We start from the raw sequence: 27,546 nt of genomic DNA, 5'->3' as shown, positions 1-27,546 counted from the left end.
ATTCATCAGTCATAATTCCAGGTGAATATATAAATAGTCAGATAAGAGCATCAAAGAGACATTAAAAAGCAGGTGATGCTTATTTCTTTCCTCTTGAATGAATATTCCAAAATGGAGTTGTATTGCAGCTAGAGGCAGTGGGGAAAGAGCTGTGGAGTGACCAAAGCTTCCCACTCTCTTTTATGCACAAGAGGAAAGCAATAGGGGTCAAACAGAACACATGGAGTGAAGGAATGTTGGTGCAGAACAGGGGAAAAAAAGGAGATAGGCAATGTTGAAAACATGACAGACTCACAGGTTATCTTCAGCTGAAGATATTTTCAGAAATAAGACCTATCTACTGGAATTAAATATAAGGTAATCATAACAATTCAATCAATATATAATCATCTATTCTCCAGAACACATTTGCTTATCCAATTTTGGCTATAACATCTTCTGTACACTTAATTTCTTAGCTGTTGATTTCAAGAATTGTTATGTATTAAGTACTAGAATATTCTGACAATGATACTTGATAATAATTAAAGCACTACAGACATGTGAGTAGGAGACAAAAGCTATTGCAATACTCTGCAACAGAAAACTTGTTTTCATTATGTCAGCTGTAGCTATATTTCTTGAATAGACACGTAGCCATAACTTTCACTAATTTTTATTCTTTTTCTCTTATCAAAGAAAAAACAGTCTCATGCTTCAGCCACCACAGTAGAGGACCTCCCATATATTAAATTGTTTGATCTTGCAGATATTACAGGCTAAAACTAATAAATAAAAAAACCCCAAACAATCTTCCACCCCAAACAACTTTATTCTGCGTTGTTAAGAAATCTGCTAATCCATATGGATTTAAAATTGTGTGGAAACTCCTGGCATTTCATTGGGGAGGTTTCTAAGTCATATGCTCTGCCTCTGTGAAGTGACCTTTGGTTCATCTGAAAACATGCAGTAGAGACCTTAGTTTCCTCCTGATCAGCACAAGGATAGAAAGAGAAACTGAGAATTCCTTTTTGCCTTGGTTTCTGTTGCCTGTTCTATAATCAGTTCTTCCTCTTTTTAGAGAGAATCTTTAGCATCTGCAGCTCCATGTTGCTGACAGCCCAGTTCAGAGAGTGCTGTGGTTGCAATGGCTTCACCTGGAGAATATCAACTCAGTGTGTGACCAGGGAGAGAAGAAAGAATACTTATGGGAATGAAGAACAGAGACACTTAAATCTAAGTCCTTTAGGTTCTCATGGTAATTTTGGGAAATCTAATGGGAATCACCTCTGGAGAGAGATGCTTTACCTTGACTTCTTAAGGTGGAAGATTTATTACAAATACCTGGCAGCTGAATACTCAGAGTGACGAACCTGGAATCTCTGGGAGGAGCAGGTGTTGCCTTCTTACAAGACAGGACATCAATACAGCTCAAACATTTCCACCATTGTTTAAAGAGCATAATCATTTGATGAAGACACAGTACCCCAGTTCCATTTCTCTTGCACAAAGGTAAAAATTTCATTTTTCTCCTTATGTGCTTACAAGTACAAGAGTCAGACTCACTCTAGTGCATGGAAGGGCTGTTCTCAGTAGAGAGGCTGGTCTGCTCTGCCATCCCACCAATGTGCTCTGTATCATGTCAGGCTTTATTGATCTGTGTGGATGTATGTTTCTAGATCAGTGGACATCTGCCACAATGCTAACACAGCACTCCATAATTGCCAGTGACAAAAGGAATATCTCTCTTGCAGAGATCTTGAAGAACAAACCTTGAAGTGGTATCTGGGACAACTTCCAAGGAGCTGGTGCTTTTCTCCTTTGCACAGCTAAGAAAACAGCTGTTCTAGGTACACCTCCAGGCACACAGAAGTTCTTGTTGTTGAGTTTATTGCTTGGTTTGTTGTTTGTTTTATTTTGTTAGTTTTTTTGTTTTTTTTTTTAAAGCAAATGAAATTTGCTTTAAAGTGCAAACAAAGCACCTCCATGGATGTCCAAAAGTTCTGCATGCACTTAAGTAAAAATCTATGTATGTCTTCATGGCACACGTTTTCTCTGAGTTGATTAAGAAGTATATATAAGCTTGCCTGAGGCCTGCTAGGAATAAGCAGAGCTGTAAAAAGTCTCAATGAGGACTTTTGTCTCATGGCTTTAGCAGTTGGGTAATTATGTAATTGTTGTGTTTCTTTGTTTAGCATGTGCTCGGCGGTCTCATTAATCAGCGCAGCAATGGCTGTGATTTCCACCAGCGCGATAAGACACGTTGGCTGCCACATTCAGAGGGATAAATTGGTTATTTTACAAAGTCTCAAAGGGTGAAGGCTTGGGGGTTTTATTTGAACGTTTGTCACATGATCTCGCTGCGTGACATCGCAAATCTCCCATCTCTGCTTTGTTGGTCTATATGCATGAATAATTTTCCCAGTGCTTGTTTGTAGCTGAGCGGGAGAAAGAGAGAATTACCGCCGCACAATCTCTTGTTGTCGGTGATCAGCATTCCGATGGTCTGAGCTGGCTTACAACAGTGTAAAGACATCAGTGGCATGTGTTATAATATATTGAGCATTGTACTCCTGGAGAACGCACGAAAGAAAGAACATTGTTCTACTAGGGAGCAATTCATCGGGTTTTTCCCAGAGACTCTTGGGTCAAGTTTTTATAGGCCTATTTGATTTTCAAATTCTTTTTCCCCCTTTTTCCTCTCAGTGAGCCATAGTGTCCAAACTTGTCTACATTTACTTCCCATGTTTTGTGCATGGTAGATGTCCTTTAAAAAGAGTATCTCAAATAAGTCTTTATTCTTGTTTTGTTGGCTCTTATTCTGTGTTTTCATGAACTCTGGCCCTGGCCATGGCAACTGCAAGAAAAATGTTAACATTGATTGACAGGATTAAGAAAGCCTCCATGCCTATCCGCATTTCAAACACTTTGGGAACAATGGTGTTTGGTGTGATTGAATTAATGAGATATCGTGGACTGTCAAAAGAGCACACATACTTTACATAAACCTGATTATCTTTGCATGGCAGAAATGAAAAAAAGGAGGGAACAGAGGTTTGGCTTTCACTCATACCTCCAAAGGAGCCATCAAAGTGTGTGTGCCCTGGCTCAGAGAGTGATGTGCCCGCTCAACTGGCCTGCCCTCCCTTTCTCTCCACATACTGCCTGGCTCTGCTTAGCATACATCAGCCATGGGCTTTAACAAGTCTATTCAGGCGACTGGGCCCAAAACAACACTCTTTTCACAGCTCAGCACCTCTGTGCTGATTTTTTTTTTCCTATGGGTCTATTGTTTAACTTGAACTAAGCATACATTTCAACAATTAGACCCAAACTGGCTCCTACCACCCTAGCTTAACCCCAAAGAGTGACATCAGTCATGATACTACATGCATTTTGAGAGGTGAGCCACAGCTAGTGCTCACTTTTAGCAATAGAATTACTGGAAAGAGAAGAAAGTTTCATAGGGAACTTCTTCCCACTTAAGTCTCTAAATGAATATTTCTGTCCTTTGGGGAATGTTCCAGCAGGCATAATAATTTAGTGAATAAATACAATTCATTGAAGCAGTGCTGCATTTTAGCATAAACTTTTTTTTTTTTTTTTTTTTTTTTTTTTCACAAGAGGACATCATGGATTAGAGGCTCTGAAATGAAATGCAATCCAAAAGCTGAAGGGATTCTGCCTACCTGCATACCTGTCTGTCTTTCTGTCTACTTACCTGTCTTACGACCTCTAATAATTTTACATGGTCCTTACTACCACAGATGAGCATTAGTTCCTCAAATACACACAGCACTGGCTTACTAAAAGTCACAAGTTTAATGGAAGTGGCATTTTTTTGATGGCATATGTCCCTTTCAGTTTTTTCAAGCAAGTAGTTATTTTTTATTGAATTAAACACCTTAATTAAAAAGAAAACAGCTGATTTTTTCACTCTATTCATAGATAACAAGAATTAATTTTTTCTAAAAAATATTTTCTCTCCTTTGTGTGCTAAATCCAGATGGAGGCAATGTAAAAATATTATTTATCCAAAAGATTCTGGTCAGCAAGACAAGTCTTATATTATTTCTAGCTTGCCTGGAGTAAAGAGATACTGAGAAAACCTCAAAAATTGTACATACAAGAATTTCCAGACTGTTTTTTGCAGGCATATGAAGAATGGATATATATATATATATATATAATTAAAAATCAAGCTTTATTAGTTTGCTTACAATGTCTCAAACCTCTAGTCCTCTGAAGATCCTCCTATCATTGCATTACTTCTCACCAGGTAGGAATATATAGGCTTTATGTCAACATGAAGTACAATATTCCTTTTTTTTTTTTTTTTTGGAGGATCCTTTACTCACTTTTATCATGCTTTCAGTCCTAAAGAGCAAGCAAGATACAGTTTTTGTAACTTGAGTAGTTATGGTGCTGAGCTGAAAATGATGAGATTTGGTGGCCAGATAAAGTATTCCTGCCTTTCTCTCTTTATAGACTTCCCTAAAACCTTGTAGCACTCCCACAAGCTTTAGTGATTCTATGTTGTGATAAATGATTAATTTTCACTAAGGCTGTTTAAAAATACTGTAAGCATAAAGAAGTTTAAAAATCACCTGGTGGCACATATTGAGCATTGCTTTGTAAATCACTAAATAATTTATGGCAAAACTCATTTTAACACGTGTGCATATTTTCTGAGGCCATGGATTAGTGACAGGCCTATCATAACAGATTAATGTTTCAGATCAAAGAAAAGGTGGAGAGCACTGCACTGTGAAGTCACAAAACAAAACAAAACATCTCCCCCCAAAGCTTAGCCAGTAGATGTCTCTGTTTCACAAACCCTGCCATGGTGTCAGCTGCCACATCCTCCCACTTACATCTCCTGCACCCTTCTTGTCAGGATAAACTCACCTTCACATAAAAATCACAGCAAGATGATGTGAGGGTGGTGGTATTTTGAAGCCTGTATGAGGCTGTCTGAATGGTCAAGACATTTGAAACTCAATTGTGCACATGACAAGCAGTAGGGGTTGGACAGTTGGAGACCCTCTGATAACTGAATTGGCATAACCAGACTGCTTTGCACACATGACAGGGTCTTGGGGGTACCATCACTTGTCCCTTTTACCACCAACCGGGATTTCCAGGATCTATAGGGCAACAGGTAGGGGTGTGAAGCTTCTCCTCAGTGCTCTGCACAGTCATCTGCTCCTTCTGAGCTCTTCCTCCTCCAGTCCTATCACACAGAGTGAGGCCAGGGCAGCTCCAGACCCCACAGGAGGAGCATGTCCTTCCTTCTCCAGTCAGAAGAACTTGTCTCCCACAAGGAAAACCTGTTCAAGAAGATACTGGACAGGTTGGTGTCCTTGGGAGAGGGAAGGGAAACTAAGTGTGATGGCATAACCCTGCAGTTTCTTCTGGCCCTTGAGCTGCTGCCAAATTGCAGCACCTTCTGCAGAGCATCCCGCTCAGTGCAGCACGGGGCAGCCTCACCTTCCACAGAGTGTCACTGGCCTCCTTTCTCTCCCAGAAGTGGCAGCACTGCCTCTTTCTCCTGCTGAGAGCTCTGCCATTGAGTTAGAACATGCTTCCAAGTACTCTAAATTCAAAGGGCCAGTTGTGTGTCTAAGAGATCGGAGACATAAGGGAGCTTGAAATGGCAAAACTGATTTCTGCCGGTGTGAACACATAAATATTGTTGATATTTATGTAGACTTAGATGGTCTTTCCTGCTCTCTTAAGAGTAAACATTCACTATACCATGTTATTTACTTTAAACTTTGTGAATTAATATTATTTGCTTTTCCTCCTCACTTCTAGAGAATTTTCAGAAAAACTGTGCTTTTCATTTATTAAAACTATTACAAGTTGAAATATTAGCACCTTTATCCTTGATATAAACAAAAGGATGGCCTTTTCCTCATCAAATATAATTTCAATTTGGGTGAAACCTGAGGTCGAGGATTTGTAACTGGTTTAAGCTAATCTAAGTGCTGTCTGCTGTTAAAGCTGGTAATTCTTGTCTGCCATCTTTGGTGTCTCACCATGCTTTTCTGCCACTTCTCTCATGTCAGCATCAGCACTGGCATGTGCATCCAACCTCAGCAAAAAAGGGAATACAGGGGCACCTGTCTGGAACTTGGATGGAGCAGGGATTTTCATGTTCTATTTAGATGCAAGGTGGAACACCAGCCCAAAAGTGGGAGACTGAATTTTAAAAAGGTACATGTTTAAGGATATGTAACTAACAGCTGTACTTTTTTCATTCCACCCAAACAGAAGCATTTTCATTTTTATCTGCCATATTTTTTCTAACTTCTTTACTGTAGACAACATAATTTCTATTTTGGGTCCATCAGTACAGATGGTGCTATTACCTATACATTTACCTATAGGTAAATTTTTAATACAAAAATTATTAGGAAAGAAAATGACACAGTTTCTGCAGTAGCTGAAAAATTTTGTTATTAATATATTAAAAAAATTATGCAATAAACTCTTTGAGAATTCTTGGCAAGTAGGTAGGCAAGTAACAGAAAGGTGAGTAAATTGTGTGAGAACTAATGAAAAAACCTTCACCTAAGTTTGTCATGCCTGACTTTGTTCCATCTTGGTCCCACTCTGAATCCTGCACAGAAAACTGATACCTTTATCCTGATTCACTCTCATGGGCATGCAACCTTCCAAGCACCAGTGATGTGCCAGCCGTACAGCCCCTATCCCTGTCTAAGGTCTCCTGCAGGTGCCATTCAGCCAAGCTGTAGCTTGCACATAGCTCACTGTGCCATCAGAGCAAGATTTGTGCTGCTAGAGAACTGTGCAGGTTTCTTCCACATTGTCCCTGCCAGCCTTGATATCCCCTCTGTCTTCTTTGATGAGCAGGAAACCTTTCTTCCTCTTAGCCTAACACACATTTCTAACATATTTTCCTGTGTGTGCATTTATTTAAGGCTAGCTTCAGAAAAGTGTTGCCTTTATGAAGTGATTCTTCTCTTGCTCTCAGGTGTGTCAGCATCTCTTGTAAATACTTTGGTGGCTGAGCAGAGGCTGCTGCCAGTGAGTTCCAACTGGACCAGCAAACACCAGCAGATGTGGAGCAATGCTTTCAAGGATATGAATTAAAACACAGTGGCTAACATATTATAAAGTATTTCTATTTTTCCTAATCCTGGCAGACACTTTGAGCCTCATCTCCAGTAATATCCTGACCCAAGACTAGTTCAGCAGCAAAAATCACATTTACCCCAGGGCACTGTCATTAGGATTTCTAGGAAAAGGCATAGAGTGCACCTAGGAGCATGGTCTTCCTGCCACTTCCCCATTCTTCTAATTCCTAAATCAGGTAGTATAGAGTTAAGCATTATAGATAAGCAGAATTTGTTAGATTTCAATTTTTTTTTTTTTTTTTTTTGCAACAGGATTATAAATTTTCCATTATGTAGGCCTCAAGTCCTCTAATGTCAAAGATGTCAGATGATGGGTGAAAATTAAATTGCACATCATACTTATTTCCTTTAAGTAATGACCATACAGTGAAATATTCCAGGGGAAGTTCATTTCTAGGTGGACTCTTCTAAAGAATTTACACATCTTCAATTTTTTAAGCAACTTTTGCAAAAACCTTTAATTTAAAAAATGATGTTGTGTAAAACCTTGCTGACTTTACAGAAACTCTACAATGAAAATATTTTTATATGACAGTATACATAAAATAATTTACTAGTATGCAACAGGATTCTTGTTTTACATTATGATTTCCTGATCATATTTCTCACTGGGTTAAACATAGAATTTTGAATTTTAAATCTGGCAACATATAGAGATTAGGAGTTTTCCTTGATAGTGATGGTTTCACTTTTTTTTCAGCATTGTTTTAAGGGGTGCATTCTTTGCACTGCAGATTCAGTATCCTTGAGTAACCGGAAATCATTAATAAATATAATTATCCCTAGCAGTGCTGAAACAGGGGAAGCTTTGAGGTTACAATGCCCTGGCAGAACACTTTTGACTGGATGAAAAAGTTTATGGACATTAACACCCGCAGAGCTGGCCCACTGGTAGGTTGTTGCAGGTTAATGGAAATGTGTGGCAACAGGCAGCAACATTAGCAGGGTCTTTATCTTTAGGTCTCATAAATATTCTCCCTAACCCCTGCTAACACTCAGCCTTTTCTAGGCAGAATTAGGATGGCTAGCTCCATGGTTATTGTCAGCATTAGGCACATTCAGCTCAGGGTTCCCCCCTCCTGGCTATCAGTTCAGAACTGCCCAGTTTCCTGGACACTTACTTTGGGTCTCTATCAAATATGATTTGTTGATTGCTGCCCTGGTCTCTTAACCAAAGGGAGGGAAATTAACAGCAAATTCTTTGGTAGTAGAAAAGTGACCTCAGGACATTTTGTTTGAAATGTAGTGCTCTATTAAATAAGGCTCTAAAATACATAAATGAAGGTTCACAGCTTTCTGTGCTTAAAAAACCAGTTTGGTCCTTAAGTCAAATTTAAAAGGAGTATGAATATCTAGTAATCATATACGAATTATTCCTCTTTTCAAGCCTTTGTTAGTTTCTTTGTATGTTAAACCACAGAGACTTTTTCTTTAGTATATTGAAAAATGGAGCTGGGAAGGGGTTAAGGATCTTCGTTGACTGCAATTTCTCAATCAGCCTCGGGAAGCCTCAGGTCAACTTTGCTCATAAAACTCTGCACAAATATTTCTTTTTCTATCAGAGGAATTCTAATTCCACACACAGACCAGTGCCACTCAGATTATTACACATTATTAAAAATTAATTTTAAAAAATGGTTTGGTCCCTGAAACTGTGAGAAACCAAGCTTTGAAAAAACTCACTCCCTTAATAGTGAAATAAATACCAAATAAAGTCCTTTTTCCTGCTATTTTTTAATATTTCTGTTATTCCTTGATTTTGAAATCTTTCTTCTCTTTCCCCCTTGCATAGTACAAATGAAGATAAAAGGCTATCCTTATGGAAAAATAAATTATATGGAACTTAATAGAGATAAAAAGCTGCTATAGAGATTAATAGGTTTCCACAGAAGTTACTCTAAAAAACCATATAATTTAATAGAAACTTCAATATAAAATGTGAAAAATCACTCCCTCCTGTGGTAAAACCTGTAAGAGGGTGGGCACAAGAGAAATGCTGCTGTCACAAGGAGAGTGTTGTGCTGTGGGAAGTGGGGCAGGAGTCTCCTGTGCCCTGCAGCAGGACACAGACCCACAGCCACACTCCAGGCAGGGGGGCCACAGGCAGGTTACCCCTCAGGAGAGGGGGGGACTGTGCTCTTCAGGAAACTACTGCCAGCTGCTGAGAAAAGGGTGAAGGGCAGAAGATTTCCTCTTCAAATATATATTTTTTTTGGCCATTGTCTTGTTCTCCAACTGAGTTTGAATTGTGTGTTTTCAGAGTTTCCTTGTTCTAATTTGTGCTTTAATAAAGCTTAGTCCTTTAGGGTATTTGTGTTCCTGCATTGTAGCAGAGATGGGACTGTCCTAATTCGTGACTTTGGTGGTTATGGGATCTGGAATACACCCGAGCAGACACAAAATTCTAACCCACTGCTGGTTCTATCCTGGTGACTACCCATGTGCATGAATATGGGTCAAATCTATGGTCCCAAGATGAGGATTATTTGAGAAATACAGTCTTTTCATCAAACTGTGTCACTTGCTTATTCTCTGTTTATAATTCTCACTGTATTTCCTAAAAATTTTGTGTGTGTGTGTGTGTGTATGTGTATAGGAGCAATTAAAGCCTGATATAATGTCTCAATCAGCAGGTGGAAGATCTCTACTCCCCCAAAATGCTTTTACTTGTTTATTTCTACACATTAATAAGCTGATTAAATATGAATATGAAAATAATTATTTATTAACAGAGCCAGACCATTATCTTAACAAAATTATCATATAATTTTAACCAGTGTCAACTTTTGAACAAAAATTTTCTCTACTAACTTACCTTACACCTCCATAAGAATAGAAATAAAAGTAAAAACCCCACCCCACCAAAAATATTTTTTTTATATTGAAACATTCTTAGAGTAATTTTTTAGACAAATTCCTAATTTCTTTATATTTCTTTGTAGTAAATTCTGATTATTTGAGTGCTCATCAGAGCAACTTGTACTGGAGACCAAGAGAACAAAAAAGATGAGATGGAGCAGAGCCATCAGCTCTGCAAAAGGAAGGGAAATGTATCATTTTTGGTGTCTTCCCAGAGAAGACATGAAAGCAAGATACACCTCACACGAAACAGTACAAATGAGACCACCTGTTAACCACCTGTTTAGCTGATAATTTACAACATTTGATACTTTTCAGAAAGGTCGATATTTGACAGATGCTGGCTGATAAACCAAATTCCAAAGCATCTCATGGAGTTCCTGCTTTAATGACCACCTGCATAGTTGTCTGCAGTTTGTGGCAGTGAGTATCTGTATTCTTACCTGTTGGACTTTTCAGATTATATGCAGAAAGTACTATAAGAAAAGTCCTGTGAGGATTCACAAAGTGGAAGAAAGAGGTAGATAGGTAGTATCAAGTAAGTTGGTGAATTAGCATTTTTTCCTTAAAATTTCTGATGCCCTGTACTGTGCACCAGGGTTCTAGATCAAGCAAGGGCATGAGATCACCTGAAGATGGGTCAAATCTAGAAGCTATGGAGGCTAGGTCTTTTCTAGAAACAGGATAATGCCCAAACATAATGGTCATATTGTAGAAGCAGTAGATTAATTCAAAGTGTGTTCAACTGAAGGGTTTTCTAAAAAAAATTGCAATAAAATTAAAAATGGCTTATTCATCCATTCACAAAATTCTTGGAAAGGATGGAATCTGAGAATGTACAAAAATTTGTTGCAAAATGTAGTTCTTCCATAGCCTGTTCTCCTGGGAGCAAAAAACATGAAAGATAGATGCTGATCACAAAGAAACCATGGGGGACTCTTAAAAATAGTGCTGGTGAGGGCCTACATATTTCCTGTGTCAAAAAGGAAGACAATTTCTATGTTTCCAAGATGGGAAGACAGCACAAACATATGTACTTTGATCATATGAGGAATATGGATGGAAAAGACCTTGAAACAGTTAGTGCATCTGAAAGGGATCATAAGAGACCACCCCTGGCAGAGGATGAGTGGTGAGGAGATGGTGTGTGACAGATGCTCAGGAGTGAGTTCCTTATAAATCACACAAGAAATGGGCTGAAGTGGCTCCCAAGTATTGCAGTAAGATGTTACCAATATTTTATGCAGGTTTTACCTCACGGAAAGGGAAGAAGAATGTCTCTCATACCTCACTTAGCTCACTCATGGTGTTACTCTGGATTCCTGAGCAGCCACAAGTCTGGTTGCACACAGAACCTTTCCAGGCCAGTGGGAATAATGGTCAATTCTCTTTGTATACATAAATGCAAGCTGAAAACTTGGTATGTAAGATGATTTGATCTGATATTCCCACACATTTTCAGCACTCAAGATATAAAAGGTGATCATTGGCCCAGAGAAGAGGGTAAATATTGAAGCAAACATGGAAAGGAGCACATACATAGACAACTATTTCAAGTATTAGATGAAAATATTTATTGTCTCAATGCTATTTGCTGGGGCACTCTTCAGAAGATATTTTGTCTTTCTGCATGAGTTGGTTTTAGGTTTGAACTTGTAACACGAGCTGCAGAGAGTGAAGGCATTGTGAAACCATCTCTCCCTTCTTTCCTGTACCCTGCAGGTAGGAGGGTCAGGCAATAAAGATACTGAAGCTCATGGTGTACACACAGCAAGCACAGAGACCTGGGTTTGAAGGGTAAATGTGATTAAAGGGGCACATCTGCTATATTTAGTTCAGTGTCTGGGAGAAAAGGTGGCCCGTTCTGAACAATGCTTTGACAAACTACATTTGATTATGTTAAAGGCTGAGTAGTTAAAGACAAGAGGAAAAAGCCTTTTGAAGGCCATACAAAGAGAACACTTGCTTTACCTTGTTAGAGGAGAGCAAATATGTGTTTTAGTTTGTGTATTATATGAGAACAAACTTCTGCTGCTCTACATTGGGAACATTCCCTCACATTTTCTTTCTGTCCCTAAGACTTTACTTTTTTCACTCCTCATTTCTTGCCCTGTTTTATGCCTTAATATTTCCTTTTTCATTGGAACCATTTGTTTTTAATTCACTCTTACCCTCTTATCCTTAGAGAAAGACACATTGGCAGAATCACTTTTTAATATATTGGTAAGGAAGAACTCGGTGATGATTTTATTAATATTTTCTGAATTTTGCCTGATATTATAGATATTATAATTTACCAGCAGTGAATTAGTAATAAAATAAGAACCAAGGAGCCAAACAAACAAAACTTTTTAGCTTCATTTTTCAGAGCAACATATAGGAATGTAGTCTGTGTGAAGCAGAAAAGGAACTGTGCTCTAGGAGCACAGGTATGTAGCTGCTAAAAATGATATTTATCACTAGTAAATGTATTTATGCATGTAAAAACACATGATATTTGTTTCAGAATTGGTTACCTAGCTGTTATATCTATGCACAAAAATATGTACAAGGAATATAAAAAAACCCATACATTTTATTCAGCTACCTTTCGTTCTTTACTTTGAAATTCAGGCAGAGGGCAAAACATTTTGAAACGTGACACTGTAGAGCTATATTTAATGCCTACAGACAACTATTTTTCTCTTGGAGGATAAGAAAATGTATTAAAATATCTAAGTGTTTTCCCCCTCTTTTCCTCACTTTAAATTTTTCTGCACTTGTCTCTTGAAGAAATCATGCTTGCATTGATCTATTCAGGCTGTATTATAAAAGACTTTCAGTGGAGTGTTTTATTTTTTTATTTAGGAGACCATATGAAAGAGCAGATCCTTAGGTTACTAAGGTATAAAAATGACCAATCTGAGGAAAAATTCTGAGAAAGGATGGGACAAGAGCTTTGCTCACAGTGAATTGACTGATTTGTTTACAGTGGATTGTTTACATATAGTCTTAAAGAAAAGAATGTGCAAGTCAACTTGAAACCTCACATCCTTGTGTGCACAATTCTGTTTCTGAGACCTGAAGGGACATGTGAGTGAGTTAACAGGTGCACTGAAACCAGTCTCTGGGACCCAGGTTTCCCATAGTAAGATCAGCTCCCCACTGTAACATGCTCTAAGCAGTAGATGCAGAGAACTGTCAAATTCTCTTTCTTCCCATGCAAGGGAGCCTTTCCCTTACTGATGTCTTCAGCTCCAAGGCTGAGGGATGCAGGTTTGGGAACATGGGAACATGGGAAAGGGTTAATGAATTAACATATCTTTCCAGTCATCAATCCAAAATTCTTCTTGTTCCAAGGCATTTCACATTTAATATGCCAACTGACTTTATTCTATTTCAACACAATATCCCTATCATTATACTGACACTTTTACAATGTCCATGGTTGTAGTTTTGTGACTGCTCAGCCCTTCCTGGTTGCCTGGAACCATAGAAATATCTGCACATTTCATAACTTTCCTAGAAGATGTTTTTCTGGGTCTGCCTGGCATCTAAAAGATCAGTCCCTAGAATGTGCTGAGATGTGCCCTACTTGCCATGCCTTAGTATCAGATAGAGTTTTAGAGGATGAGAAGGAAGAGATAACAACATCAAGCATTAAGGTGGGCCCCCTACTGCCTCATCTACTGTAGCCCCTCATTCTCTTAACCTGGAGATCATTATTGCTCCCATTTTGGCCACTACTCTTACAGCTGTTATTTTTGTGCCCTTAAATACCTTCCTATTCAAAACAAAGCAAAACAAAACAAAACAAAACAAAACAAAACAAAACAAAACAAAACAAAACAAAACAAAACAAAACAAAGCAAGCCATGCCTTCACATCCCAGAAGAAAAAAATATCCTCAAAGACCCTTTCCATTGTTTTCAATTGCCTCATTTTGGATGTTTTTGACCTGAAGATCTCTTAGCAGAAAAAAAAAAGGAAAAAAGAAAAAAAGGTTGGGGTGGAAAAATATGGATAAGTAGTTGTGGGATCAGCCTCAAGATGAAATCCTTAAAGGGCATTTAAATGGGATATTCCTTGGCTGTCTTTTTTTGAAGGGGACATCCTTCCTCTGCAGAAGTTCAGTGTAATGTCGTTGTCACATCAATAACTGGATTCCAATAGGATGAGACAGCTTGTCTGTCCTCAAAAAGAGACTCATCTTGCCAAAAATAAGGGGATGGATTCATCTCAAAGACAGATTTCTACATCTGAGATGATATCTGCATCTGCTGTCACCTCCTGTAGGGTACACTGCAAATATTGGCAGTTTAGGGAGAAGAAAAAAATTAATTTAAACTAATACATTTAGGGACGTGAAGATTTGTTCTACATGGGACAATAAAAGAACCTGGTTTGCTCAACATCAAAAATAAAAGGTAAGAAACAGAATTTCTCTATATAAATACTTTATAGGAATAAACACCAGAGAGGTTCATAAACTGGAAGACAAACCTGGATGAAGAAAAAATGTACATAACTGAGACATCTCAACCAAGAAGTAGGTTTCTAAATATCTGAAGAGTGAAGTTTTGGAACAGACTTACTAAAAGACAGAAGGGGCAAAGGGGATCAAACGACTAAGTTGATTTTAGATAAATTTAAAGCTGGAATTATAAAAATATTGTTGCCTGTAATGGGAGGGGGTGTGAGGATTTTGACTCTTGATACATTCTTAGGACTGCTAGTGAAGAGTAAGCTGAAGAACAAACATGATACAAGGTTCTAACATTTAATTTCTGATTTTGAAGACAGCCAAAGAATGCAGAAAACCGGAACTGTTTCCTAAAACAGAAAGTAAATTTTTGTTCTACATATTTTCTCCACTCCATCAATATTGCATCTGCAAAACTTTGGATAGCAAATTTATTGCATATTCTAATTGAACTGTATAATCTTCTTTGTGACCATTCAGAAGCAAGAGGAATGTGCAGTTTACTTTTCTGCTAGACTTTTGTCCATTAATCATTCCTAGCACGGACTGAAACAAAGTGAATCTTAAGCTTACATTCTTTCCACTAAAAATATCGTGATTTTGGTTTTCAATCTTTTTTAGAATTTCAGTTCCCTTCATTTCATACGCTGTCCCTACTATTCTGTTCACTTATTGTTGGTATGGTTGAAGTATCTCCTGCAATTTGTTTTAATTTCCTAATTCAAGTCTAATGCAATTCAGTCAAAGACCTTAGACCTGAAGCCTAAAAGTCAGGGTGACTCTCATGTGCTCCCTTTCCATATCCAAATTAAATCTAGTCTCTTATGGAAGACCTTGCATAGACTTCACACCTATTTTACAATTCCTCTCCAGTGTGGTTCTCTCTCAAACCTGGTGAAACCATCAAACTGACTTGCTGATACCAGTGATGATGCTGATTATGTGACAGTATATTCAGAAGGGAAATTCATGTGTAAAAATATGAAAGAACAAACCACACGTTTCCTTCAGCTTCTGGCACTGCTATCACAGCTGTAGCTGAGAAGAGAACCTTTTGTTTTCTGAGATCTGTGGTGATGCTTCCTCAGCTCTTGGTGTATGGCAACCTCTGCCTACCCTCTGAGGTGCACATCACCTGCTGAGCTACAGCATGCAGTCGAAAATCTTACTGCCATATGAAGTTATAAAGATGGAAAAAAGAATAAAAAATGCATTCACTGAAAATTTGAATCTCAGTCTTATACTGTGAAGTCTGAAAAAATGAAACATTTTCCCTACAATATTCAAAAGTGGAGATTTTTTTTTTATTTGCAATAATTTTAATTTTGTTTCTCATTACGGAGTGAGAAATTCAGAGTAATAATACTGAAATAAATGAAATTTTCCCAGACTTATGTAAGGAACTGAGAAAAATAATTGTGCCTAATTGACAAACAGGACCCTGTTGGAGACCAGTTCAGCTCAGCTATGGATTTCTTGTTGCAGTCAGGGAAAGTCTTTTTGTAAATGATCCTGAAAGTATGTAGAAACTTTGGGTAAGGCAGCTTGCATCTGGTTTTAATATTTCATTTACATGTTGCACTCCTTTTAACCTACCTATCATTATATACAGAATATATACTTTCTCATACATATGAAAAATGGTGTTCAGGGTCAGTTAAATCTTGCTATAAAAACAACAGTAATTAAATATATGAAGATGCCATTAGTGGATTAACTAGTCTCCTTTCTTTTTTCTTTTTTCTTTTTTTTTTGATGGTATATATCAAAGAAAAACAATAAATTTTTTCACTCTAATATTACTGAAACTATTTCAAACTATATTGTATGGTCCCAAATAATAAACAAGAGTGCAACACAAAGGGTGTAATGATTTTTTAATGTAAAATTCCTCATTTATTACTTTTCATATGGGGCTTAGATGATGAATGGAAATAACACTTTAGAACCATTTACAATATCGTTCTCTATAAGAAGGCACCAAGTGAGGCAGGAAAAGGATGGGATTAAAGTGGAAATAAATGGAAAAATAAAATATTCCCTTTTGAAGATTACTTATTTAAAGAAAAAAACTCTGTATTTTCAGTTAAACAGTCCTTTGCACCCAGGGAGCTTTTCTTTCACTCAAAGAATGCTTGTTAGTAACAATTTCTTGTTGGCAAAAGTTAAATGTCTTTTCTTTTTGATCTTAAAAGTTTAATTCTTCTATATTAATCCTGCTCTTAATCAGAGATTTACCAAGACTTAAGAAGGACACATGTACACACACAGCAGGGAACAGACAAGAAAAGAAAAAAAAAAAAAAAAGATGACAACTCCTATTTATGGTTAAGCTTTGGAAAGATATAATTAATTCAGAACCCAGATTATTCAGGATTCAAGGGACAATAGCTTGCATTTCCTATCAGTGCAGATTTTAGCCTTGGAAGGTAATTTGTTTTTTTTACAGAAATTCTGGAGCCTTCCCTTCTCCTCTTCAAAGGCCTCCCACACCAATTAAAAGTTCACTGCATATCATTCTGGTGCCCCATAAAGGAAATCCTTTGTTTCTTCTGCATCATAGGTGCTGCAAGCCAACCAAACTACAAGTCTGTGCAGTTTCACAACATTAAGAAACATGAAAAATATAAGGGACAAATTAAACAGATGGGTGAGTTTGAGCAAGTGTCATGCTACAGCCCTCTGTCAGGAAATGAGGCTTTACATCAGATGGTGCTTCAGTGTTGATCTGACTTTCAGTGAAAGCATTGAAAAAGAACCTATTTTAATTTAATTTTTTTGGCAAAATGGTTGGTTGCCTAGAATAATACCTTGTTTTATGGGTCAGTTGTTGATTTTAATTTCTTGTTGATTTAATAAGTGCACCCAGCTCATTGGCCCAGGCAATGGTCAACCTCACCCAGAGGTGGAAAATCTCAAAAGCCAGGATGAGGAGGCACCATTGCAATTTAATGGCACTTCCTGCAGAACCTTTTCCATCTTTTAGTGATTGGTGGCTAAGGATTTATTGAGAAATAGATCTTGAGGAGTTCTCTTCCATGACTTTTGATCAGTTATCTCTTGAAATCACACAAACTTCTGACATTTGTAGCATCTTGGGACAATGAGCAAAGATGTTCTTTGTACAGAAAAATATCTTCATTTATTTGTTTTCAATTTTCTAGTCACATTTGTTTTCCTAGATGTCACAATGAGAAAAAGAGAGTACAGATATTCTGATTTCATCTTCTGTGAGGCATACATGGGTTTTATGAACCTCCACTACTCCCTCATTCCACCCCAGTATTTCTTTTCCAGTCTGACCAGTCCTTGATTTCAGTTGTTCTTTGCAAAGAAACTATTTCTCACCTTTGATCACCCGCATTGGCTTTCTCTCCAAGTTTCCTACTGTCTGGCTTTGAATGCTTTTTGAAAGGTTAGCAGACTAATATTTTAGATGCAAAACATAATTCACAAAAGTGACATAATTATATTTTAATTTAGGGTTTAAGACTTTTTTTTTTTTGTTATTCTCTGCTCTTTGACTGAAGTACAGTGACACGTTTATTCTGCTTTAGCATAGGTGTCAAAAGAATTTAAATTTTCTTTTTCCTACAATTTAATTAACAAGTGGAATGGTGCTTCTTTTGTTTTCCTTGGCTACATACTCTATGTGTTAGCATAGATTGAATTTATCCTACTGTCCATTGCTTTGAGGACAGAGAGAAAGTTCTAAAGCATTAACACTCCCATCAGGCTGTGAAAGGTGCATGACACAGCGTTGTGGTGCAGTTTTCAAAGCAGGGACTCCCCAAGTAGTTTGTGCAGGACAGAAAGTCTTTGTTTTTATATGCTCATCCTGCCTTAATGTATGCTGTCTCTGCTGGGAGCAGCCACATACGGTCACTCCTCTCTGAATGCTTGTATTTGCTTTTCTTACCCTGAGCAGCACTGAAGCAAACTGTGGTCTTTTCATTTAGGAATAGCTATCTCAGGATCTGCAGAGGCAGCTGAAGGGTTAATTCCCAATGGACACAGACAAGGCAAGCAGTCTGGGTGCTGGTTTGTAAAGCGAATTTTCAATGTGTAGCCCACAGACCATCATTGATTGCGGTAAATAAATAAAACCACTCCTGACTTTTATTGTTGTAGGGAGTAATTATAATTCACAGGGCCAGACCCTTTGTGCCACAGAATGCTTCATTTGTGGTTTGCATGAGCAGATACATTAACTTCTGTACGCTCTTTTCATTAGAACGCTATTACTCATTGAGGACTGATCAATATATCATCTATACAACATCTTGAATGTGGATGTCTGGACCCTTTGTGGGCTTGCTGATAATGACTTCTTTATTCAAGCCAGCTTGTAGGAACAAGGAGATAAAGAAAAGGAAAGAGAATTATAGCATATGCTCATGAAAGTATTCTAAAGGTTATAAACAGAAAGCAGGAGTAAAGCTACAGGGTAGGGAAAGCGATCATAGAGGAAAAAAGCGTAAAGGAGCTGAAAGTTGAAAAGGAAAAAAGGTTAGAGTTTCACTGTATTTCTTTTTCTGACATTATGCAAAGCAAGCTAAGTTTTAATAAACCTTCTTTTGAAACTAGTCCTCCCCTTTGGGATTATATTGCCCTTTAGGTTTTCATATCCTAATGCTCTGTTCATCTTGTGAGGCATTTAAGTATTCCCAGTGAAAGCAGAGCACCATTTTCCTTCCCCCTTGCAATCTTTTATTTATCTTTTGTTCTCCTCCTTTCTCTTCTCTCCTCTCTCCTTCTACCCCAAATAAACTCTCTGGGGCCCAAAGGTTTTATTTCTTCCATTAACTTTTAATTTCTTATGTATTTTTTTTTCTTTCTTTTCCAAGCTTTTCTTGCTCTTTATCAAATTTTATATCATATTACTATAACTTTAATGTGTGGTGTGACAGACTGCAGCTTGATTCCGGCTCACTTCATTCTCCATATCTGGAATATATTTTGGGAAATGATATTGAATAGAAAATTATATACCCACAAAACACCTTATTAATTTATTCTGGTTTTTTTTCCTGCTGCTTTACTTTGGCTTTTGTTTTGCTGATAAAAAAAAAAAAGAACTATAATCTGTTCTGTAGATTGGAGTGGAGATGTCACACAGTTGAAGGAAATACAGAAAGGTTAAGAATTGTTTTCAAGAAGTAAAGAAATAAGCAAAAAAAGAATTTATGAAAGAATGCTGAAGAGAGCCATAACAAGTTCAAACCTTGGGGTGGGAAGAAAAACATGCCTTGTTTTTTTTCTGAAAGAAATCCAAACCAGTTTGGTCATAAAGGAGATCTTCATCTAGTAAGTATTTTGGGTGCAATGACAACTAAAAGAGTGCAAATCAACCTACTGTTAATGGTGCATGAAGTTACATATCTGCATAATGCATACAGGAAAATTAAAATCTTGTGAATTGATTTTAAGAGATTCAGCAGCTCAGGAGGAGATTGCAAAGGAGAAGAGTACTTTCAGTGACAGAAAGTCGACACCTAGAACTCAATAAGAAGTTGAGGTAATAAGGAGCACAAATCAGATTTCTGATGCTGCCTGAAAATTAACAATTAAAGATCTTCAGTCACATTTTAAGAAATACCACAGAAGAGGAAGTTGTTTTTTATCTCAACCCACCAAAAGATAAGTGGCATTGCAAACTGCTATAAGAGTGATTGAAATATTGCCCCATACATTTTAAAAACAGTGGCAGAGGTGATCAGAAAAGCTGGCATTTTTTCTACATGAGAAACAGATAACTGCAATTTTCTAATAAGCTTAGGATGGGAAAACTTTTTTGCCCTCCCCCCCAAAAAAAATATTAAAAATGTTTTTATATTCAATAGCCAGCTCCTTCCAACAAAGTTTCCACTAGAATGAAAATGCTCTATTTTAGCTTATATTAATTTATCAAGTCACATCAAATATTATTAAATTTGGAGGTAGGTACCAGTAACTACACTCTGTTTCATCTGCTCCAGTGCTTTACAAAAGTTCAGGCATCTCACTTGTGCCTCGTGGTGAACTACAAGGCTGCAGCACAGAAATTACAGGAGAGCCTTAATCTGCCCCAGCTTCCACTTTCTGTGAAGGTGAGAAAAGACAGTTAAATTAATAACTCTGTATAGATGAAACTTTTTAGTTTGGTAATCAATTTTGTTCAACCACATGAGGTAAAGGGAAAATTCCAGTCTCCTAAAGAAAGAAAAGCAAAATGGTGTAAAGAAAAGGTAAAATCAGGAAAAAATTAGCATTCAAGTTCTAGCTGGCAATCACTATGTGTGGCTGGGCAGACCTGGTTAATCTCTGCCCAGTTTTTATCAGAGCCCAGACCTGAGTCAGCCAGGTATGACCACCTGGAAAAGACTCTGCAGTCCCTGTTGATGCAGGGCTCCTGCAGTGATTCATAGTCCAGAGATTCCTGCTCTGGGTCCATAAACACCACGTGGAGAGAATTTAAACACAGCTCTAGGATGCAACAGAGCACACTGTTTGCTCACTGCACTCTGGCTGTTTAACCTTGGTGCCACTACATCTCTTTACAACTCACTGTTATTCTTGCCTGTCTGTCCTGCCCTAATAAAGCAGAACTCATGATCCCACTTCAGCTTACTGTGTCAGGGTTCACAATACATTCCATAATATGTTAGTTCTCCTAGGGGTCACATATGGAGGTATTTCAGACTGCTTTATGTATAATGTGCCTTCTAGACTCCAGATTGATGGGTCTGATTCTATGATATTCCAGCAATTTTATTCTACTAGTTTATAATTAGCTGTGGTTCTGAAGGAGGGTCTGCTTTGTTTCAGTTTTCTCCTGCCTCTACCTCTCAAACCTTTCTTAGTGTGTTTGACATTGCTATTGCAGCCTTTCACTGTGCTTCTATGAAGAATCTCTCCTCTTGCATGGGCTTCTCCTGTAGAATTTTCCTAGCTGGGTTGTTCCAGCAGGATTATGCAAAGCAATTCTGGGCTCAAGTGGGACAACATAATAGAGGTTCTTCATAGAGCCCAGAAGAGTTTGAGATTCTTAATGTTCAACTGAACTTGCTTTAAATTCCTTGGAGGTCTTGTAGCCTGTCTTGGGGCTGGGAACTAGAATGTCTCTTCTCATTAGCCCTATAGAGGAGCAGCCACAGTGATCCCTCTGTCCCTAGGATTTGCCATTCCCAACACCATTTTCCTGCAATCACCAGCAGCTAAACAGCCAAAATCCCTGCCCTCTGGTGTTTCTTGCCACTGTACAGATGTTTTTAGCTTCAAGTAGCCCTGAATAGAATCCATAATTGGCCTGCAATTAGCTTCTCTTCAAATATACCGTGCTCCAGCACGAATTTCCAGGAGAAATTCAAACTTCTTATCTTCAAATTCTTCTCTCCTTTCTATGCATTTCAGTGCTTCTCTGTTCCTTATTCCATATCACAACATGACCAACGTACTTCTTATAAAGTGATTACCTTGTGGGACAATTTCATCTTCACTGCCTCATAAGCTTCCCTTCTTTTTACAACTTGAAAATTAAATAAGCTTCACAAAAAGATAAATATTTTATATTCTGTACCCTTTTCCTACTGCCCAGATCTGTCAATCTTCTCAGTTTTTGTTTAAACACTATCTTTACACATTTTTTCCCTACTAAGTGCAATAGAGTTTGTTTTTTTTTTTGTATAGAGTTCTTTCAAGTTATTTAGGAGAGTGTTCATATTAAATTATTGCATAAAATAAATTGTATCCCAATATACTGAAAAAAACCACACATTATATATTTCACAAAAAGGGTGTAAAATAATAATAAAAAGTACTGAAGTATTATTTTCTCTAGGGACTTATGATGAATTTTATTCATTACTTTAAATAACAGCTTGGTTTTCATATTGGTAATAAGCTCTTTATATAAAAAAATTGGAATAAATTTGGAATAATCTGAGCAAATTAAAAAATCAGATATGAAATCCTTTTTATTTTTCAGGTAGGAAAATTTTGCACCTTTGTAGGCATTATCAGCTGTGCAAGCACCTAACAGAATTGGCTTTTTTGTAGGAAATACTGAAAGGGACACTGAATCTATAGCATATCATATTGAGAGAAGGTAAACAGCATCATGCCTGTAAGATACATGATTGTTTTAGTTACTTGGGAAAATGAAAGGTCCGGAACCTTGTGATAATTTTGGACTGTGCACTGAAGAAAGATGGTAAATTACATGGTAAGTGGAAAGCAGAGAGACAAAAATTAGGAGATAAAAACCAAGCTGACTGGGGAAGGCTGAAGCAATCAGGGTTATTTAAGCTGAAGAAGAAAAGATGGGGGTAAAAATGTAATAATAAGGTGAGATATGCAAAAGGCTGCTGTGGAGAGTCCAAGTGCTCTCCAGATGATGGATGGTACAAATGAAAATGGGTTTGTACTACAATGAGAATACTCCAGAACATCATTCCTGTTTTCCAGCACGATGGAAAGTGCTGGAAAAGACTTGGTGGAAATTATGATGTCTACACAGATCTGTATAAAAAATGGATCTTGAGGGGCTTTTTCTATTTCAGTCTCTGCACCCAGGCAAGCTATCCACTCCTATCCATGTGTTTGCCACAGCTATTTGTCTAACCTGTTCTGGGATGTTTCTCTATATCCCCAGGCTGGCTATTCCAGGTCTTCATTAGTCTTTCCTTTAGGTGTTTTTCCCAATGCCCTACCATAATTGGTGATGAAAATGAAAAGAAACTTTGTGTACTTTGCAAGCAGCTGTTCATACCCACCCCAGCAAAACACTGCTGCTTTGCCCTACCCAGGATTCCTCAAAAACAGAAGAGATAGTGGCAGTAGATACTACCATGGATAGGGAGTTAATAGGGAGTTTCCCTCTGGCTACCTGGCTGAGGTTCTTCCAACACCCTTGATTACTTTTTCTGGATTTGCCAGCAGTACACCTGCATGATTGTAGAAGAGGGTACTAAAGGCAGAGGTGCATGGGAATCCAAGCATGGGTTTGAAGCTCAAGTAACTGAAGCCAAGCTGCCTGGCAAGCATGTGTGGAGGAACCTGGGTGAGCTTGGAAAGCCTGTGCTGAAGTACAAGCTGGCCTCTGATGTATGTTCCTGAATTTCCCAGGCTGCCTACACAGGCTGCAAGCATATCCTTGGTATCATGATACTGTAATCCAAAGGGCAGTCTTTGTCATGCAGACCCTGTTCTGCTGGTGACCTTCAGTGTGAGAACTGTAAATTCATTCTCTGTGAATTCTGTTTGGATTTGATCAGGAAGAAGTTTCACATGAAACATCATTGTGTTCCATGCAATTAAAAAAAAACTAACTTGTCCTTAACTTTATGTTAACTTTACTTGTTCTTAACTTTGAGTGTCCTGTGAGTCCCAGGACCCTGGTTTTTAGAGTAATGACATAATCTGACAGGATCTGTCAGTATGCTTATTGAGCCATAGGAGTGAGCCTGCAATGTCCTGAGGCTGGCTGTTTGGCTCTCCACTAGTCAGGCTCTTTCTCACATCCTGGTGAGCAGCTACATGGGTATCAATTTTATCTTCCAATCAATATTTGAAGTATATGAAGCAAGCATTTGTGTGTTTATTATGGACCCTCATGACTATGTAAGAACATGCCCTAAAGAGATCATGTGGAATGTGGAAGGATGAGTGATATACTTCTGTAAAATCCTGCCAAATAAATGCAATTTGAGATTGCTATGAGGCTTTTTCTCTGGCTAATCTCTACCTTTTGTAAGGTGTAGTTTGTGCAATATTGTATATGAGTATATTTCAGCATCTAAAGTGAAAAAAATTATGTTCATGTGTAACTTTCCTTACTTTGTACACAGAAATCTTTGATGACAGCTCAGGTGGATAAACTAAAGGATTTGCCTGAGTGCTTGAGGTATTAGAGCCTCAGTTATTATCATTCCTTGGAAAATGAAACAAGGCCACAAAGAGGTCTTGTATAAATTAAAAATGAAGCAAAATGAAAAAGTAAATAAGTCAGGAAAAATAATTAGCTGACATACGTTAATTTTTAAAAAATACTTGTTTGTGGAACAAACTGTAATTAAACCCTTAGTGAGCATATGGTATGCAAATACTAATGCAGTTTATTAGTATGTATTCAGCAGAATATTTGGGCAGATCATTCACATATACATATAAAAGCAAGCTGAAAAGTAGAGTGTGAAAATTAGAGCAGTCTAGGAATGATGAATGTTCATTCTACTGATATTTTTGGTTTTGGAGGAATCCAGCAAAATAAAACCTCTGTAAGGAACATAAAGCTATTTAATTTTTTAATGAGGGTGCAGTTCTAAGATGAGGGAAGGGTGAAACTTGTTGTGTTAGCCTAATTAAACCAACTGTCTTTTCTTTGCAATTTTCTAACACCAAGTACTGAATTAGGTGTAACCACTTTTAACAGTTCTGGCTCCAGCTTTCCATATACCCAGTCATGCTGGAACAGTTCTCTCTCTCTACTTCCACCTTTCAAGACAGAGTCCTTCTGAAAGTTTTGTTCCAAGACCTGACTTACTACTTTCAGAAAGATTATGATGATAATCTTCATAAGCAATTTTATTTTACATTGTGGTCAAATTAGTATTACTTAAAGCAAGAGAAGCTAAAAATCAGTAGTAACTCACAATGTGAGTGCAATGTATTTTTTAAACTCTGGGACAAAACTGGTCCCAGTTCTTGCATTTTCTGGTAAAGATTTCCTAACATGACCTTGTGACAATTTTTGCTGTGCGGAACCAGTGAGCTGGGATAAGTGAAGGAGAGAATATAGACTAAATAAATTTGGATTTGTGCAGTGCAAAATCCAGGGATTTGTGGAAGGGAAAGGAGCAGTGCCTCTGGCTTCATGACAAACTGCATTCCTTACAGCTGTGCTGCCTCTGGGGCCACTCAGAGAGCACAACTGAAACCACACAACACATCTGTACAAAATCTTGGTCTCAGATCACAGGCAGTGGATCAATTCCACTACCATTTTTCTTTTTTTTTTTTCCAGCAGAAAATAATGTCAAGAACCAAATTTGATAGGATTGTGGAAGTTGTTGAGGTGTTTATTTTTAACAAATATTATTGTAACCAACATGTTACAGATCCACAAAAAAAACAAACAAACAAACCAAAAAAAAACCAACAAAAAAACCAAACCAGAGTATTCACTGCATTTATACAACATTAAAAAATGTTGTCATCACTCATGGTAAGTGTATTTCCATTGACGAAAATACAGCTCCAGCAACTCATGCAAGCTGAAAATTTGGCATGGTGTGTTAGTATATGAAGTGGGTCAGGTGTCATTAAATTTGTGAAATACTCAGAATGCTATGGTCATACATTTACTGATGACAATGTGTATGTTACCTATTTTTTTTATTGGACATTTACATTTATTTTTTTTGTTTTACCCATAGTCTTCACTATAGAATATTGCATATTGAGGGAAGGGACTTGACTGACTTTTTAAATTGAATTCATAGGAAGCCCCATCTTGAAAGCAGCAGTAGTGTGTGAAAAGAGACTGCAGAGCAAAGATTAAAGCAGCAGAACAACTGCTGACTATTGTGACAATACAGTTTCAAGCTGGCACAGCAAAGAAGGTTTTCTTATTAATTTTAGATGGTAAAATATTTCTGCATGCCAAAGAAGACAAAAAATCTCTTGCATTGTTGTTCTGGTTCTAGCACATACATGTTCCACTAAGATTCATCACAGAGTGATGGAACTCTAGCAAAACAGAAATGTTCCTTAAGCCAGGGAAGCTTGTCATACCTTGCTTTCATCTCAGCAGGTACAAAATTCCCTGATGGTGAGAGCACTTCTGATTCCACCGATGCAAACCATATTTGGGCTAATGGAATTATTTCTCAATTCACCAGCAGAATTGAGGTCTTTTTGCACCCAAGTCATATAAATTCCACCTGAGACATTGCAGACATTGTGTACCTTCAGAAAAAAAAAATAAACCAGCACCTTTTCTTATCTGAAGCCTAAAGCACTGTAAAATCATATTTTGCAGGTGCCAAGATAATACATTTTTTTTAGTGCATGGAGTTATGACTCCTTTGTTTTGAAAGGAACATGTAAGAATTTATGACTCTAAAGATTCCCAGTAGCATGTTCCCATTGCAAAACAATTTTCAGCTTTTGAGTTGCCTTTCTAGTTTTTCACTCTCTGTATACCTTCTCTTGAGCAAATTAAATATATTTTCCTACCACATTTATTTGGGTAAAATGTAGTTTACCTTTCTGTATTTAAAAAAACTCTACTATTTTACTATTAATTAAACATTAATTTTAAAAATTGCAGTGGAGTTGGTGTGTCATTTAGTTCTTAAAAAATATCTCACGCCTTAAACCTACTATATTTAATATAAAATGAAGTTATTTGGTTTATTTGACAATCCTATATTTCCCACAAATGAGGTTATTCTGTAAAGTATGAATTCTATCATCCTTTTTATATGCTTAACAGAAAAGAACTTTTCACCTATATTCAATTCATTACACCCACTCAACTGAGATACTTTTATTAGATAGTTAAGATATGCAAACAAAAATGGTTTAATTGAATATTCTCTGTAGATCATTAATTTTTAGGATAAGCCCTGTATATATCAGAAAATACTATTGCATTCAGGTAAAAATAATCTGAAACTTATCTTTTTTTCATTGCAGCCCTCCATGGACTCTAAAGTTGATAATCAAGCTTGAAATTACATTATAAAATTTTATAGAAATTTCTGTGAAACATATAAATTTTTCAGGGAAATGGATACGTCTCAAATATCATACTAGTTGAAATATGAATTGTGACTGATACATTTCTGGATTAATCAGTGGAGACTATGCATATATATATATATATATATATCACACATGTTTAGAAATGTTACTGTTGTATTGATAATCCATGATTTTATATATTGTTCCTCTTAAGAAAAGAACACATATCAGCACACAAGATGTTACTGGCACAACTTTCACTTTAATTTGCAAATTTCAGATCCAGATTAAAGTTTTTGGGTTTAGTTTCAAATGTAAACCTACAGCTCTTTTATTTAAAATCTTAAAAAGTCTGAC

Source organism: Oenanthe melanoleuca, chromosome 2 (genome assembly GCF_029582105.1).
Source record: "Oenanthe melanoleuca isolate GR-GAL-2019-014 chromosome 2, OMel1.0, whole genome shotgun sequence".
NCBI classification, from domain to species: domain Eukaryota; kingdom Metazoa; phylum Chordata; class Aves; order Passeriformes; family Muscicapidae; genus Oenanthe; species Oenanthe melanoleuca.
This window is presented reverse-complemented; position numbering follows the sequence as displayed.